This window comes from Myotis myotis, unplaced genomic scaffold (assembly GCF_014108235.1).
Source record: "Myotis myotis isolate mMyoMyo1 unplaced genomic scaffold, mMyoMyo1.p scaffold_m19_p_3, whole genome shotgun sequence".
Lineage (NCBI taxonomy): Eukaryota > Metazoa > Chordata > Mammalia > Chiroptera > Vespertilionidae > Myotis > Myotis myotis.
In genome coordinates, this window is record NW_023416335.1 from 132,954,473 (window position 1) to 132,969,050 (window position 14,578).

At 44.7% G+C, this 14,578-nt stretch overlaps 1 pseudogene; it reads left to right on the forward strand.

Annotated features, from left to right (window-relative positions):
- Nucleotides 1–1,376: 1,376 nt before the first annotated feature.
- On the forward strand, nt 1,377–12,523 carry LOC118650594 (annotated as a pseudogene).
- Nucleotides 12,524–14,578: the final 2,055 nt, after the last annotated feature.

A 14,578-nucleotide genomic window follows, 5' to 3' on the forward strand; every position in this document is an offset into this window, starting at 1 on the left:
ATAATGCTTATATGCTTATTAATTAATTATTAATATACTCTGTAGTATTAAGGTTCTTTAATACATCTCTACTCCAGGGTTTTTCCAACTTGGCACTTTGACAACAACCAAAATGTTTCCACAAGTTAACAAATGGCCCCTTGAGAACAAAATCTACCCCCTACAGAGAATCATTGCTCTGTTAAAACAAGAAGAGAAAAAAAAAAAAAAAAAAAAAAAAAGCCCGGCCTGCATGGCTTAGTGGTTCAACGTTGACCTATAAACCAGGAGGTCACGGTTCAATTCCCCGTCAGGGAACATGCCGGGGTTATGGGCTAGATCCCCAGTGTGGGGCATGCCAGAGGAAACCAATCAATGATTCTCTCACATCATTGATGTTTCTATCTCTCTCTCCCTCCCTCTTCCTTCCTCTCTGATAACAATAAAAATATATTTTTAAAAAATAAGAGAATGTTGTGCTCTTCACTTTAAATAATGCCATACACACACACACACACACACACACACACACACACACACATATGACTATTTCTAAATGATGCCCCAAATTTAGGTAAAACTTAAACTAAAAAATTCCATTATGTTATTTCATAACATGTCAATGTTATTTAATAGCTTGATATTTTGTGTTATATAGTCCAAGCAATTAGATGACTGAATAAATATTCAATTTTCATGTGGAAATGTAGTAGGTTTTCTTTTGAAATGTAACTTTTCATACTCTTATTTTAAGAAATGAAAGAGTTAACTTCTCTTCTAAAATCTCATAGTAGCTCAATAGTTATAAATCAAGGTGTGTATGAAGTGACTATGAATAGCTATGTAACGCAAAATGGTTACCCTGCAACATTAAAATCGCTTTATTGCTCCTGGTTAAAGGCTGAGATTCAGGACCCTCTTCCAACATCGCCCAGCCACTCCCCAAACAAGACCATGGCAACGAGTCAGAGACAAACCTGCACAAAGTTCACAGAAGATCACTTGAAAATCCTCATCAAAGCATTCAGCCGAAAACCTTACCCAGGCCACACCACCAAACAAAAGCTTGTTTTAGAAATAACACCCGAAGAGTTGAAAATCCAGGTTTGGTTTCAGAATGGAAGAGTTAGCCTTCGAGTCTGGAAAAGTTCCGAACCTGAGGAGTACTTAGAAGCAAGGCGAGCCCACCATCACCCTGAAGAGAGGAATCAGAGCAGAGAAGATGCCGGTGTCATGCCAACTTCTGCCCGATCACACGTCCTTATCACGGCACGTAGGAAGAACCCTTACACTGACATCGATTCCAGAATCAAGAGTCCAAATTTGGTTTTAAAATAGAAAGTCTAGATTCCATGTCCAGTGTAAACAGAAACAAGTTTAGCTGCAAGATCTCCGAGATGAGAGAGTTCAAGGTATAGAAACTACCCAAAATGGTGCCAATCTCACCAGCAACTGTCTTATTTCTCTGAAGCCAAAACAGGATGAACTGAAAGACCAATTCAGTGTAGTTGACATCAAAAGACTGGGTTCAGATCTCTCTGTCTTCTTGGCAACCTACTGTTCTAAACATACCTTCAGCCTTCTGTGATGGTAAACAGGACTTCAGGGGGCAGAGAGGTACACGGCACCACACAGCCCTACAGGCAGAGCCTGGTTCCCAGTCCAGCAGATGTCAGTCAAGGATGATGAAAAAAAAAATCATTCATATCCTTTTTAAGTCATCACAGTATTGACTGATTCAGGCAAGAACCAATGGATATGTAATATCATGATTTAGAAGAAATATGCTCTTCATCTACAGAGCTTCGAAAGCCATGGGAACTTCCTGTGATGGTAGCAGTAAAGTGTCCCTTATTATAAAATACTGTCATTTGCGACATTGTGGATGGATCTTGAGAATATCATGCTAAGTGGAATACGTCAGACAGAAAAAGTTAAGAACCATATGATTTCACTCATATGTGCGATATAAAACTGAAAGCAACAAGTGAACAAACAAGAAAAGAAACAACCCAAAACTCATAGACACAGACAATAGCATGGCACTTACCAGAGGGAAGGGGATTGGAGAGGTATTAAAAGGTAAAGGGGATCAAATATATGGCTACAGAAGAAGATTTGACTTGGGGTGGGGAGTACACAGTGCAATATACAGATAATGTATTATAGAAATGTGCACTTGAAACTTATATAATCTTATTAACCAATGTCACCAAAAAATTTTTTAATTGCACTAGCTTTTGAGGCAGTATGTGCTCTGGCCTGGCTTTCCTCTCTGATACCTCCTTTTCACACCTCCTTGGCTCCTCCTACTGGAGTCTAGCCATGGGTGCCTTTATTTCAGTTTCTCAAATACGTCAAACTTATTCTCTCAAGGCCTCTGCATCCTCCCAGGGCCTGGAATTTTCTTGTCACATAACTTGTGTCATGTTGTCATTCAGATCTCTACTAAAAGTGGTCTCCATGGGGAAGTGTATCATTTTCTAATTTTCTAAAATGTGCGTATTTATGATCCATTTCACATCACTAGACACGAAGCTTCATTAGAACAGGTTCATGGCTGCCTTCTTTACTGCTACATCTACAGGATCTAGCATAATGCTTCCTCATGATTGGTGCTCAATAAATATTTATTGTAGGGGAGAGTGAATGAATGAAAGCCATGAGTGCATAGGGCCATTTTTTAATACCTAATTCCTTTGTGGGGGGGAGAGGTACATAGTATGTTGCTGGTTCACTTCATGTGCCTAGGAAGATTTTTAAAACATAGCAAGGTACTTCACATTTCTACTATTCATTTCTGGCTTGTTGGGCCCACAAAATATAAAAATAAATACAACAATTTTGAGCCAATTATTTGTATTTTCCAATTATTGGAGTTTAACCAACAGTTTTAGAAATTTACACCCAAAACATTAGATCTATTTATAAAGTGCAGTATTTTGGTAATGATTGGTCAAAAACTAAAGGCATCGATGCAGTATTTTGGTAATGATTGGTCAAAAACTAAAGGCATCGATACAACTACAATTAGTCCACAAGTGAAAGACTAATTTTTCATTGGTAGAACACCATAACTCTTATTACTTAAAGAGAAACGTGTCTTATTACAAAACCTATAACTCACTTCCTTTGTGATTTCAACTGCAAAGAGCTTTATTTCAGCACATGTATACAACACCCTCTAATTCACAAATCCTGTTCAATTTAATAGAAAAGAAGGTTTTAAACTGATCATTATAAATGGGTGCTCTTTCTTCAAATGCCTCTTGTTTGATGATCTTAAATTGGAGTTACCATAAAGACTGAAACCGTGATATGATAGGATCTTTGTTCTTACAGCCCACGACTGTTTCATTTAACTACATAGCTTTGACACATTATTTTATTGCTTTGAAGCAAGGAGGGCAAATAGAGCCCTTAAAAAAAACCCACTAGAATTTAACTTGTAGTAATAAAGTAAGGAAGAAATTTTTTGCATTATTTCGTTCGTTAGTCCTGTCTATCCTCACGTCATCACATTTTCAGGAAGAAGGATTGGCTGAGAACTGGCTCCAACTAAATCCTTTTTAGTGCTGTTTCGCTGAAGGACTGGAAAGTGACAATTCCTATCAAGCAGCTGGTTTTTCCTACCCTTGCCAGACTCCAGGGCAATCAAGTTAAATTGAGAAAAACCACAACTCAATCGTGGGTCTTCCACTTAATTTTTCATACAAATTTAAGGTCAGACTGTGGTCTAACACCCAGTTAGGTACTTGCAACACAGAAAAAGTTACACACCATGCAGCTCTTCTGAATACCATCACCATATTACCTGACAAGAGAATGCTTTTAAGATGTAGTAGAGATGGAATTCGGTACAATGGTGCATTTTGAAGGCTGGGCTTACTCTCATAAAAATTTAGTTTTTATTTACTATGGATTGTAAAGTATTGTCAGTAAGCAAAGTTAAAGAGCTTGAATTAACTTTTGCAAAAGAATACATTTCTTATAGAAACAACTACAATCAAATAATCTATTATAGATAAAATTTTTACCTATAGGTATTTATAAGTAAACTAGTGACCTGGTGCACAGATTTGTGCACATTGAAAGGAAATTAATTAGAAGGTGGATGGTGGGGTGGGACTGGGCAAGATGGGCTGGACACACCCTGGAGCCAACCTCCAGCGGTCCCTCCCTGGCCTGGCCTGTGGGGATCGGGCCAAAACTGGCTCTCCCACATCCCCCGAGGGGTCCCGGAGGGCGAGAGGGCACTCTGTTGTACAGGGTGTGGAATGCAAATGCAAGTGTTCAGTAAGCCAGATTCGGGCCTGACAGTGCCCCAGCAACAACATAACCCACAGCCAAAAGTGGAATCATGTGGCCCCATGAGGAATTGGGCTCCCTCCTCTCTGGTTTCGGGGTGCATCACCTGAGAACCGCTGTCAAGTCACTGCAGCTTGGCAGCTCCTGCATTGAGCATCTGCCCCTGGGTGGTCAGTGCACTTCATAGTGACCAGTCAGATGGTCAGATACCTAGCATATTAGCCTTTTATATCTATACTAGAGGCCCAGTGCATGAATTTGTGCACAGGTGGGGTCCAGCTGGCATTGGCGGGTCAGGGCCGGGCCTGTCAGGAGAAGGAGATGGCGGGAGGTTGGCTGGCTGGCCTGCCCCAATTGGGGCCTGATTAAGGCTGGGCCAGCTGGAGAGAGGTGCCGCGGGCAATTGGCCAGCGGGTCCTGCCCCTGATTGTGGGCGGTGGGCCGGCTGGCCTTGCCCCCAAATAGGGTGGGAGGGCCGATCAGGGGCCAGCAGACTGGGGGAGGAGCCATGAGTTGTTGGCCAGCCGGCCCTGTCCCTGATCGGGGTGGGGGGGCGATCAGGGTTAGAGCTGGCTGGGGAAGGGGCTGTGGGACGATTGGGGTGGTAGGGGCTGATCAGGGGTTGGGCCAGCTGTGGGGATGGGCTGTAGGCAGTGGGCTGGCCAGCCTTGCATCCGAATGGGGTGGGAGGGCAATTTGGGGGCCAGTGCCCTGGGGGAGGGACCATGGGTGGTTGGCCAGCCAGCCCTGCCCCTTGTTGGGGTGGGGGTCAATCAGGGATGGGGCTGGCCTAGGGGAGGGGCTGTGGGAGATTGGCCGGCCGGCCCCACCCCCTATTGGGTTGGGCAGGGGGTCAATCAGGGGCGGGGCTGGCCTAGGGAAGAGGCTGCAGGCTGATCAGGGTGGGGCCAGCTTGGGGGAAGGGCTGCAGGGAGGTTGGCCAGCCACTCCACCCTTGACTGGGGTGGGAGAGGCCAATCAGAGGCAGGGCCGGCTGTGGGGAGGGGCTTCAGGAGGTTGGCCAATCAGCCCCACCCCCTGATCAGGCAGGTGTTCTGGATGCAGTGGGCATCATAGCAACCGGTTATTCTGGTCGTTTGGGCATTCTGGCAGCTGACTTTTTATATATAGATAGATATATAAAAGCCTAAGCGACTGAATGACCAAACGACTGGTTGACAGGTCACTATGATGTTCACTGACCACCAGGGGGCAGACACTCAATGCAGAAGCTTCCCCCTGGTGGTCAGTGAACTCCCTCAGTGGGAGCACCACTCAGCGAGCTTACCGGCAGCAGCAGGTGCAACATGGCCAGGATGAGTGGGAGCAGCGTGGCGCCCGGCCTGGGTTTGGGCTCCTCCTCGGCCACCTGCCACTTCGCACACTATTACATCCCAGTCTGACATCCCCCGAGGAGTCCCGGATTGCGAGAGGGCACAGGCCAGGCTGAGGGACCCACTGGTGCACTAGGCCTCTAGTATATAGATAAGAAAATAAGAGAGGGAGATCAATGTGTGTTCTTGAGTCTGGAGTTTCCATTTAAAAGCAAATATTATGTTGTTCCTTTTTTTTTTCATATGATGAAGCATATGACTATCATTTTTAAGTAATTGAATTAAAATGGTTCTCATATAATTTTTTTCCGGAAGCGTTCAGTGCTTACTTACTGAATGTTGAATAGAACCTTAAATACTTTGATTTTTAAAGCTTGAGAATTCTTGTTCCACTTACTCATCTGGAGGGACATGCAAATATTGAACAGCATTTAATATTCATCAGCTCTTAGGCTGCTCTTAAGTCTTTTGGTTGACATCTTCTATGAATTGGCCATGTGATGCCTGATAGAGTCCTGAACTCTATGTTTTTCTGATGACTAGATTGGCCCTTTAGTAACATTTGCTCACCGTCAATATTCTATGAATGAGGTGATGTTTCATTGGAAGAAACAGATTAAAAACTTATGTCTCCAATTTTGTCACATCTGGGTGAAGCTCTCAATGCAATTGTTTTTACTTTATTTTAATCTTACAAAGAAATGTTAAAACTGAAGGACTGACCCTGTGTTTAAAGTCATTGTCAGAAACAGTGAAGTCATAAGTTTCTGTTTTTAATAATCCTTCATAAAACACAGAGCATCATTAATCATAAATGGCTGCAGATTTCCTAGATCCTGGCATTGCTAAGGGGCCTAAGAATTTTTAAAGGTCTTATAAATTTGAGCAAACAACAGCCTCATGACATTGCATAAAAATTTGGCTGTGATGAAAAAATGAAAAAAAAAACAAAACAGTTGAAAGCATTAAAATACTTAGAAACTGAAGATAGTTTTATTGCCTTCCAATAAAATATGTCTAATTTTCAACTACTTTCAGTTTTTATGTTTCACTAACATATCAATCAATCAACAACTTTTTATTGAGTGACAATGTGTTCAGCACCATTAAGCACTGTAGGGAATACAGAAACTTATGAAAAATGTATTCATTCATGAAACATTCTATCCAGCATCTATTCTGAGTGCTTTGGAAGTACTCTGTGCTTGGTAAAGATGAGGAAGGAATGACTCCTTTCTTTAAGAAACCTACATCCAGTTAGGGAGGTACAAATTTTACACATAAATTTTTGGGGAAAATACTGGACAAGTAAAACATATTATAGTTCAAAGAAACTCTCCTTTGGTTCTTTTTTCAGGAAATATTTTTTCTGCTTGAGATGGGAACTAATTTTGATCTTCAACTTGGGATTCAGATAAGAAGAAATAGGTGAATGCTATAATCTGAATATTTGTACCCCCTGACCCCCCCTCCCAAATTTATGTGTTAAAATCCTAATCCACAAAGTGATAAGGGCCTTGGGAACTTATTAAGTCATGAGAGCTGCACCCTCACGAATAGAATTAGTGTCCTTATAAAAGACATCTCGGAGAGCGGGCTTGCCCCTTCCACCATGTGAGGACAGGTGGGAAGGCACCACCAGCCGTGAACCAGGAAGAGGGCCCTCATCAAAATGAGAACATGCTGGTGCCTTGATCTTGGATTTTTTTTTTTTTTTTAGAACCTTAAAAGATAAATTTCTGTGGCTTATAAGCAGTCCAGTTCATGGTATTTTGTTATAGCAGCCTGAACAGACTAAGACAAGGAACTTTCAGTTAGAGAAATAACACGGACAAGACACATATATGAATATGCATACCTGTAAAAGATACATGTAAAAGGTCTACCTACACATGTATGTTTCAGGAGAAAGTGAATAGATCAGTATTAGTAGAGGGAGTTCATGTGGAAGAAATAAAGTTCACAAAAATATCGTGACGATTTTATTTGCACAGTGCTTCTTCAACTCAAGTGAGTAGATTGCATTCAACATTATGCATAGACATATGGCTAAATTTCATAAGGAGTGAAAATGGAAGAGATAGCGCATGAGTTCTCAAAGAACTTTTAATAAAGCATTGGGGGATATATAAAGAATTCTGACTAATTTTGGAATATAAAACTATGGGTATGCAGGAAAGAAACTTTTTAAAGTTGTCAATGTGAGCTAAATCTTTTAGAGAGTGTTTGGATAACATAAGCAGAAGTAGACTGTGAAGTCATTCCATGTTGAAGGAGCAAATGGACACAGGGAGCTGAGAAAAATGAAAGATACCCACATTGAAGACAACATATCTACTTTCATTTGAATGTTTGAGAAGTTAGAAATCAAGCTTCATATAATGATCTGCTGGTGAAGTTTAAAAAATTTATGCATGGCCCTAACCGGTTTGGCTCAGTGGGTAGAGCATCGGCCTGCGGACTGAATGGTGCCAGGTTCTATTCCGGCCAAGGGCATGTACGTTGGTTGTGAGCACATCCCCAGTGGGGGGGGGTGCAAGAGGCAGCTGATTGATGTTTCTCTCTCATTGATGTTTCTAACTCTCTATCCCTCTCCCTTCCTCTCTGTAAAAAATCAATAAAATATATTTAAATATATATATGCATGCATATAGACATATCTATTAGTGTACATCGATTTAAAATAAACTTTACAGATGCAAAGGATGTGTAACTCACAATTTTATTAAAAATAATAAAATATAAAATACTTTTTATAGAATTTTCATATAGACAAATGATTCTCACAGAGTGCTTTCATCAGTTTTGGCTGCATTATTTTATAAAGAGCCAAACTATAGCTGTAATCGACAATCCATGGTAGTTCCAACATGAATATTGGTTGATACCTTTGTTTACATTAATTAGTAAGATAAAGTAAAACAATAAAGATGAATGCTGAACTTTCATTCATTCATCACTGACACTAGCAACTTCTTTGTTAAATCAGATAATAGTGCTTGAATACTGGGGGAACATTGCCTCCATTTGTTATAGTCTTCATGACTGGAGGGCTATAGGCATGACACATGTTTAAGTTTGAACTGCATTATCAACGTTTTTCTATCAGTTTCTTAAATCTAGACCAGGGGTTAGCAAAATACAGTCTACAGGTCAAATCTTTTTGTGTGCTATTTGTATCTTGTTTTGGAATCAAGCTAATATTAGCATTATAAAATGTACATAGCATATACGAAAATAATTTTCTGTTTTTTTGGAATTTGATACAATTTGTTGCTGGGACATTCTTTAATGGCTCATGTGGGGGTTTTTTTGTTTTGTTTTTTAATGCTTTCCAGAATTTTGTTTATTTCATATTTTTAAAAATTTAGTGCATTGTTTTTCATATTTATTAGTTTTAAATTTATCATTTATAATCGTTAAATATGTATTGTGTCATTATTTATATTTTATTCCGTATTTTACGGAATCAGCCCAAGAGGAATGAGACACAAGGTTATTGCTTTGAGACCCAAGAGCTTCAATTAAATAAAATCTTTTGCATCAAGAGCCCAGGATCCGCCAAAACTGGTTTGGTTCAGTGGATAGAGCGTCGGCCTGCGGACTGAAAGGTCCCAGGTTCGATTCCGGTCAAGGGCATGTACCTGGGTTGCGGGCACATCCCCGGTGGGGGATGTGCAGGAGGCGGCTGATCGATGTTTCTCTCTCATCGATGTTTCTGACTCTCTATCTCTCTCCCTTCCTCTCTGTAAAAAATCAATAAAATATATTAAAAAAAAAAAAATGAGCCCAGGATCCTAATTCCTAAGCCATGTATACATATGAATAAAGCCTAAGGATGTATTTTAGATGACCCCATCCCTTTTAAAAGTTATTAAAATGAAATTCCATTTCTCAAAATGTCATTCTGAAGGTCCTGGGGCGGGGGGGTGGGGGGGGATGCTGGTCTAATTAGCATATTACACTTTTATTATTATAGATTATCTCTTTATAATTTGCTTTTTCTTGATTCTTTAGTCTGTTGTTTTTATTCAAGCTTTCTCAGTTACGTTTTTAATCTATTGATTTTTAAATATTTCTTTTTTCTTATCTTAGAGCGTTACTCAAATTTTGGTGTTTTGTTTTTTTTCCTGTAGTTCAATTCTAAGCATTTCACTGTTACCTTTGCCTTTTTTAACCCAAAGGTAAATTAATAATATGCTTTGGAGTTTCCAATATGTGGGATTTTTAATAAACTATACATATTTTATTTGTTGTGGTTAGGCAGCATATTCTGCAGGGTGTTAATTCCGTGGAATTTATTTAATATTTATTTGTGACCTAGAATATAATACATTTTTGCAAATATACATTTGTTCTTTGTTGGGTGTTGAGTTTTTTATGCATTTATTAGTTTGAATGTAAACTTTGTATATCTTTTACATATTTACTTATTTTTCAATTTCTGAGATGCATTTGTTTCAAACTATAATTGTTGACATACATGTTTTTCCTTGTAGTTGTTAGTAATCTACACTAATAAAAGACAAACATGAAAACATGCAAATTGACCGTACCTTTGCTATGCCTTAAGCCACGCCCACCAGCCAATCAGAGCGACTATATGAAAATTAACCAAACCAAGATGGCGGCCGGCAGCCACGGAGCTGGAGCGAGCAGGTGGCTTGGTTGCCCCAATGATGGAGGAAGCTTCCTGCCTGCCACGGCCCCAGCTTTGAGCTCCACTTAAAGCAACAAAGTTTCAATTATAGAAGGTAAATAATTGCTTTCAGCCAGCCGTGACCACGGAGCTGGAGCGAGCAGGAGTGGGTTGCCCCTGGCAATGGAGGAAGCCAGGCTTCCCTCCCGCCCACCCTGGCCGGCTCTGAGCTCCTCTCAAGGCTACAAAGTTTCAATTATAAAAGGTAAATAAATTCCAGAATAAAAAAGAAAAAAAGAAAAAAAGGAGAGGCTGGGAGCTTCCGTCACCGGGGGGCTTGGCCAGCCTGAAAACGGCCCTCAGCCCCTCACCAAGACTGGCCAGGCACCTCAGTGTGGATCCCCCACCCTAAAGGGGTGTGGCCATCCTGAAAACAGCCATCAGCCCCTCACCCAGGCTGGCCAAACCTCCATGGGGTGAGGGTCCCCACTGGGAGGGGCTTGACCAGTCTGCAAACAGCCATCAGCTTCTCACTCAGTCTGGCCAGGCACCCCAGTGGGGACCCCCACCCTGAAGGGGGTGTGACCAGCCTGCAAACACCCATCAGCCCTTCACCCAGGATGGCCAGGCACCCCAGCAGGACCCCCACCCTGATCCGGATCACCCTTCAGGGCAAACCAGCTGGCCCCCACCCGTGCACCAGGCCTCTATCCTATATAATAAAAGGGTAATATGCAAACTGACGCTAACAGCAGAAAGACTGGGAATGACTGGTCACTATGACACACACTGACCACCAGAGGTCAGATGCTCAATGCAGGAGCTGCCCCCTGGTGGTCAGTGCACTCCCACAGGGGGAGCTCTGCTCAGCCACAAGCCAGGCTGACAGCTGCTAGTACAGCGGTGGTGGTGGGAGCCTCTCCCGCCTCCTCAGCAGCACTAAGGATGTCCGACTGCAGCTTAGGCCTACTCCCTGCTGGCAAGTAGACATCCCCTGAGGGCTGCCGGGCTGCCAGAGGGATGTTTGTCTGCCAGCTTGGGCCTGATCCCCCGGGGAGCGGACCTAAGCCAGCAGGTGGACATCCTCCGAGGGGTCCCAGACTGCAAGAAGGCACAGGCCAGGCTGAGGAACCCCTCCGCCCCCCCCAGTGCACAAATGTTTGTGCACCAGGCCTCTAGTTTATAAATAAAAGTAAAGGATTTCTGTCCAGAGAATTGTTTACTATTTATTATTAATATCTGTAAAAACATGTAGTGAGATTTGGAAGCAGACTACAATTCATATTAAAAAAGTGGTGTGGTTGGGGAAATAGTCTGTGTTCTTTTATTTTTATTTTTTATTTTTTTTGTCACATGGTGTGGTTTGCCGCTCTGAACTTCTCCTTCGGAATGGAGGTGCTCATTCCTTAGATGATGAAGATATTTATAGTTGGCAGCTGCCAATGAAAATTCTTTTCTGTAAAATGGCCTCAGCTGAAGGGAGCCACACACTAAGTTATGCCTCCAGTCAAATGAGGGATCCATATGGACATTAAAGACTGTGTCCCTTACCTCAAGGAAGAACAACTCTGAAGAACCATCCAAGCTGCAGAGACTCCTATGATCTGAGACATCTGTGACAGCTCTGTTTCAGTGTAACCCCTCCCTTTGCTCATTGTTATCGCCCTCACTCCCTCACAGGGTTAGTCCAAGTCCTGAGAGCACTCTCCAAGTTTCCTGCACAAACACCTCCATTCCGGAGTCCCTTTTCCTGAGGGAATGCAGCCTAAACAACGCGCTTGCACTTGTGAGTCTGAATGAGTGGAAAAATAAATGTCTACTTCCACAAGAAGCCTATACACTGCCCCTGGTGATCCCTGAGGAGCTCATTTTTTGAATACTCAGTACCAGTATCAATGGGTAGCGGAAATTAGCCTTTGCTATCACAGAAGTTGAGGGTGTGGGGTGAAGATCTGCTCATGTGATGTTGAAGAAGGCAGACATCAACCTCACCAAGAGGACAGGCGAGCTCACTAAGGACGAGGTGGACTATGTGGTCACCATTATGCATAATCCACACCGGTACAAGATCTCAGACTTGTTGTTGAACAGACTGAAGGATGTGAAGGATGTAAAATAAAGCCAGGTCCTGGCCAAAGGTCTGGACAACAAGCTCTGAGAAGACCTGGAATTACTGAAGAAAATTCAGGTCCAAAGAGAGCTTTACTCCTTCTGGGGTCTTTGTGTTCCAGGCTAGTACACCAAGACCACCAAGAAGAAATAAATTAGTAGACCTTGTCTATTAATAAATAGCTTATACACCTAAAAATATAAATAAATTCATAAACTGAATGGCAGGATAGTCCCTGTAATGTACTGCTCAACACATCATTTTTTAATAAATGTACTAGAGGCCTGGTGCATGAAATTCGTGGACAGGAGGCTGGGGATGTCCTTCAGCCTGGCCTGCACCCTCTTACAATCCGGGACCCCTCAGGTAGGGTCCTTGGCCGGTGATCAGGACCTATGAGGGTTTTCCTTCCCCCGGCTACCTGCAGCTGGCCCTGCCCCCACCACTACCACTAATTGCCATTTGTGTGGTGCTTTCCCCCCTCCCCTGCTACTGGCCGCCTCCCTCTGAAGGCGACAGGCATGGGGTGTGATTGCTTGGTTGGCCTGGGCCAGCCTCTGCGGGGCAATCACTGGGAGGCCCCACACACCTGCCACAGCATCATGGGCCGGTGGCCTAGGCCTCCCTCTATGGACTGATCAATTGCAGGGCCCCCCAATGGGTTGCCCAGCAGAGGGAGGCCTCATCCACCCACCACAGCACGACTGGCTGGGTAGCCTGGGCCTACCTCTTTGGGGAGATCGAGCGTGGAGTCCCCTGTTGATCGCCCCACAGAGGATCGCCTGGGCCTTCCTCTGCAAGGTGATCGTAGGGCAATGACAGGTCCCCCTGACCAATCGCATCGCACCCTTCTTGGCTGGCCTGGTGCCAGTGTATGTCATAGTGTGGTTGTCCAGAAGGTCATCAGGACGGTCATTCTGCTGTTCGGTCGTTTGGTCAATTTGCATATTATGCTTTTATTATTATGGACTAGAGGCCCGGTGCACAAAAATTTGTGCACTCGGGGGGAGAGGGGGTCCCTCAGCCCGGCCTGTGCCCTCTCGCAGTCTGGGACCCCACGGGAGATAATGACCTGCTGTCTTAGGCCTGCTCCTGGGTGGCAGAGGGCAGGCCCAATCCCTAGGTGCAGCCCTTGGTCGGGCTCAGAGCAGGGCCTATTGGGGAATTGGGGCGCCACCCCCTGTCATGCACAGAGCAGGGCAGATTGGGAGGTTGCGATGACACCCTCAGTCACGCTCAGGGTAGGGCCGATTGGGGGGTTGGGACACCGCCCCGTCACACTCAAGGCAGGGTCGATGGGGAGGTTGCAGCACCACCCCCTGACATGCACAGAGCAGGGCCCATCAGGGGGTTGGGGCTCCATACCCTGTCATGCACAGAGCAGGGCCAATCAGGGGGTTGGGGCACTGCCCCCTGTCACACACAGAGCAGGGCCCATCAGGGGGGTTGGGGCTCCATACCCTGTCACACACAGAGCAGGGTCAATCAAGGGGTTGGGGAGCTCCCCCCTGTCATGCACAGAGCAGGGCCGATAGGGGAGTTGGGGCACCGCCCCCTGTCACACTCAGGGCAGGGCGGATCAGGGGGTTGGGGCACTGCCCTCTATCACCCACAGAGCAGGGCCGATCAGGGAGTTGGGGCGCTGCCACTCTCACACTCAGGGCAGGGCCGATGGGGAGGTTATGGCTCTACCCCGTCACACACAGAGCAGGGCCCGTGGCAGGGGGGTTGGGGGGGGCGCGTTGGGGCACTGCACCGTCACACACAGAGCAGGGTTTATCACGGGGGTGAGGCGCCGCACCCTGTCACACACAGAGCCGCAGGGCAATCAGGGGGTTGGGGATCTCCCCCCTGTCACTCACAGAGTAGGGCCGATAGGGGAGTTGGGGCACCACCCCCTGTCACACTCAGAGCAGGGCTGATCAGGGGGTTGGGGCGCCGCCACTGTCACGCTGATCCCGATGCTGGGAGGCATATTACCCTTTTACTATATAGAATAGAGGCCCTGTGCATGGGTGGGGCTGGCTGGTTTGCCCTGAAGGGTGTCCTGGATCAGGGTGGGGGTCCCCACTGGGGTGCCTGGCCAGCCTGGGTGAGGGGATGATGGCTGTTTGCAGCTGGTCACACACCCTTCAGGGTGGGGGTCCCCACTGGGGTGCCTGGCCAGCCTGGGTGAGGGGATGATGGCTGTTTGCAGCTGGTCACACA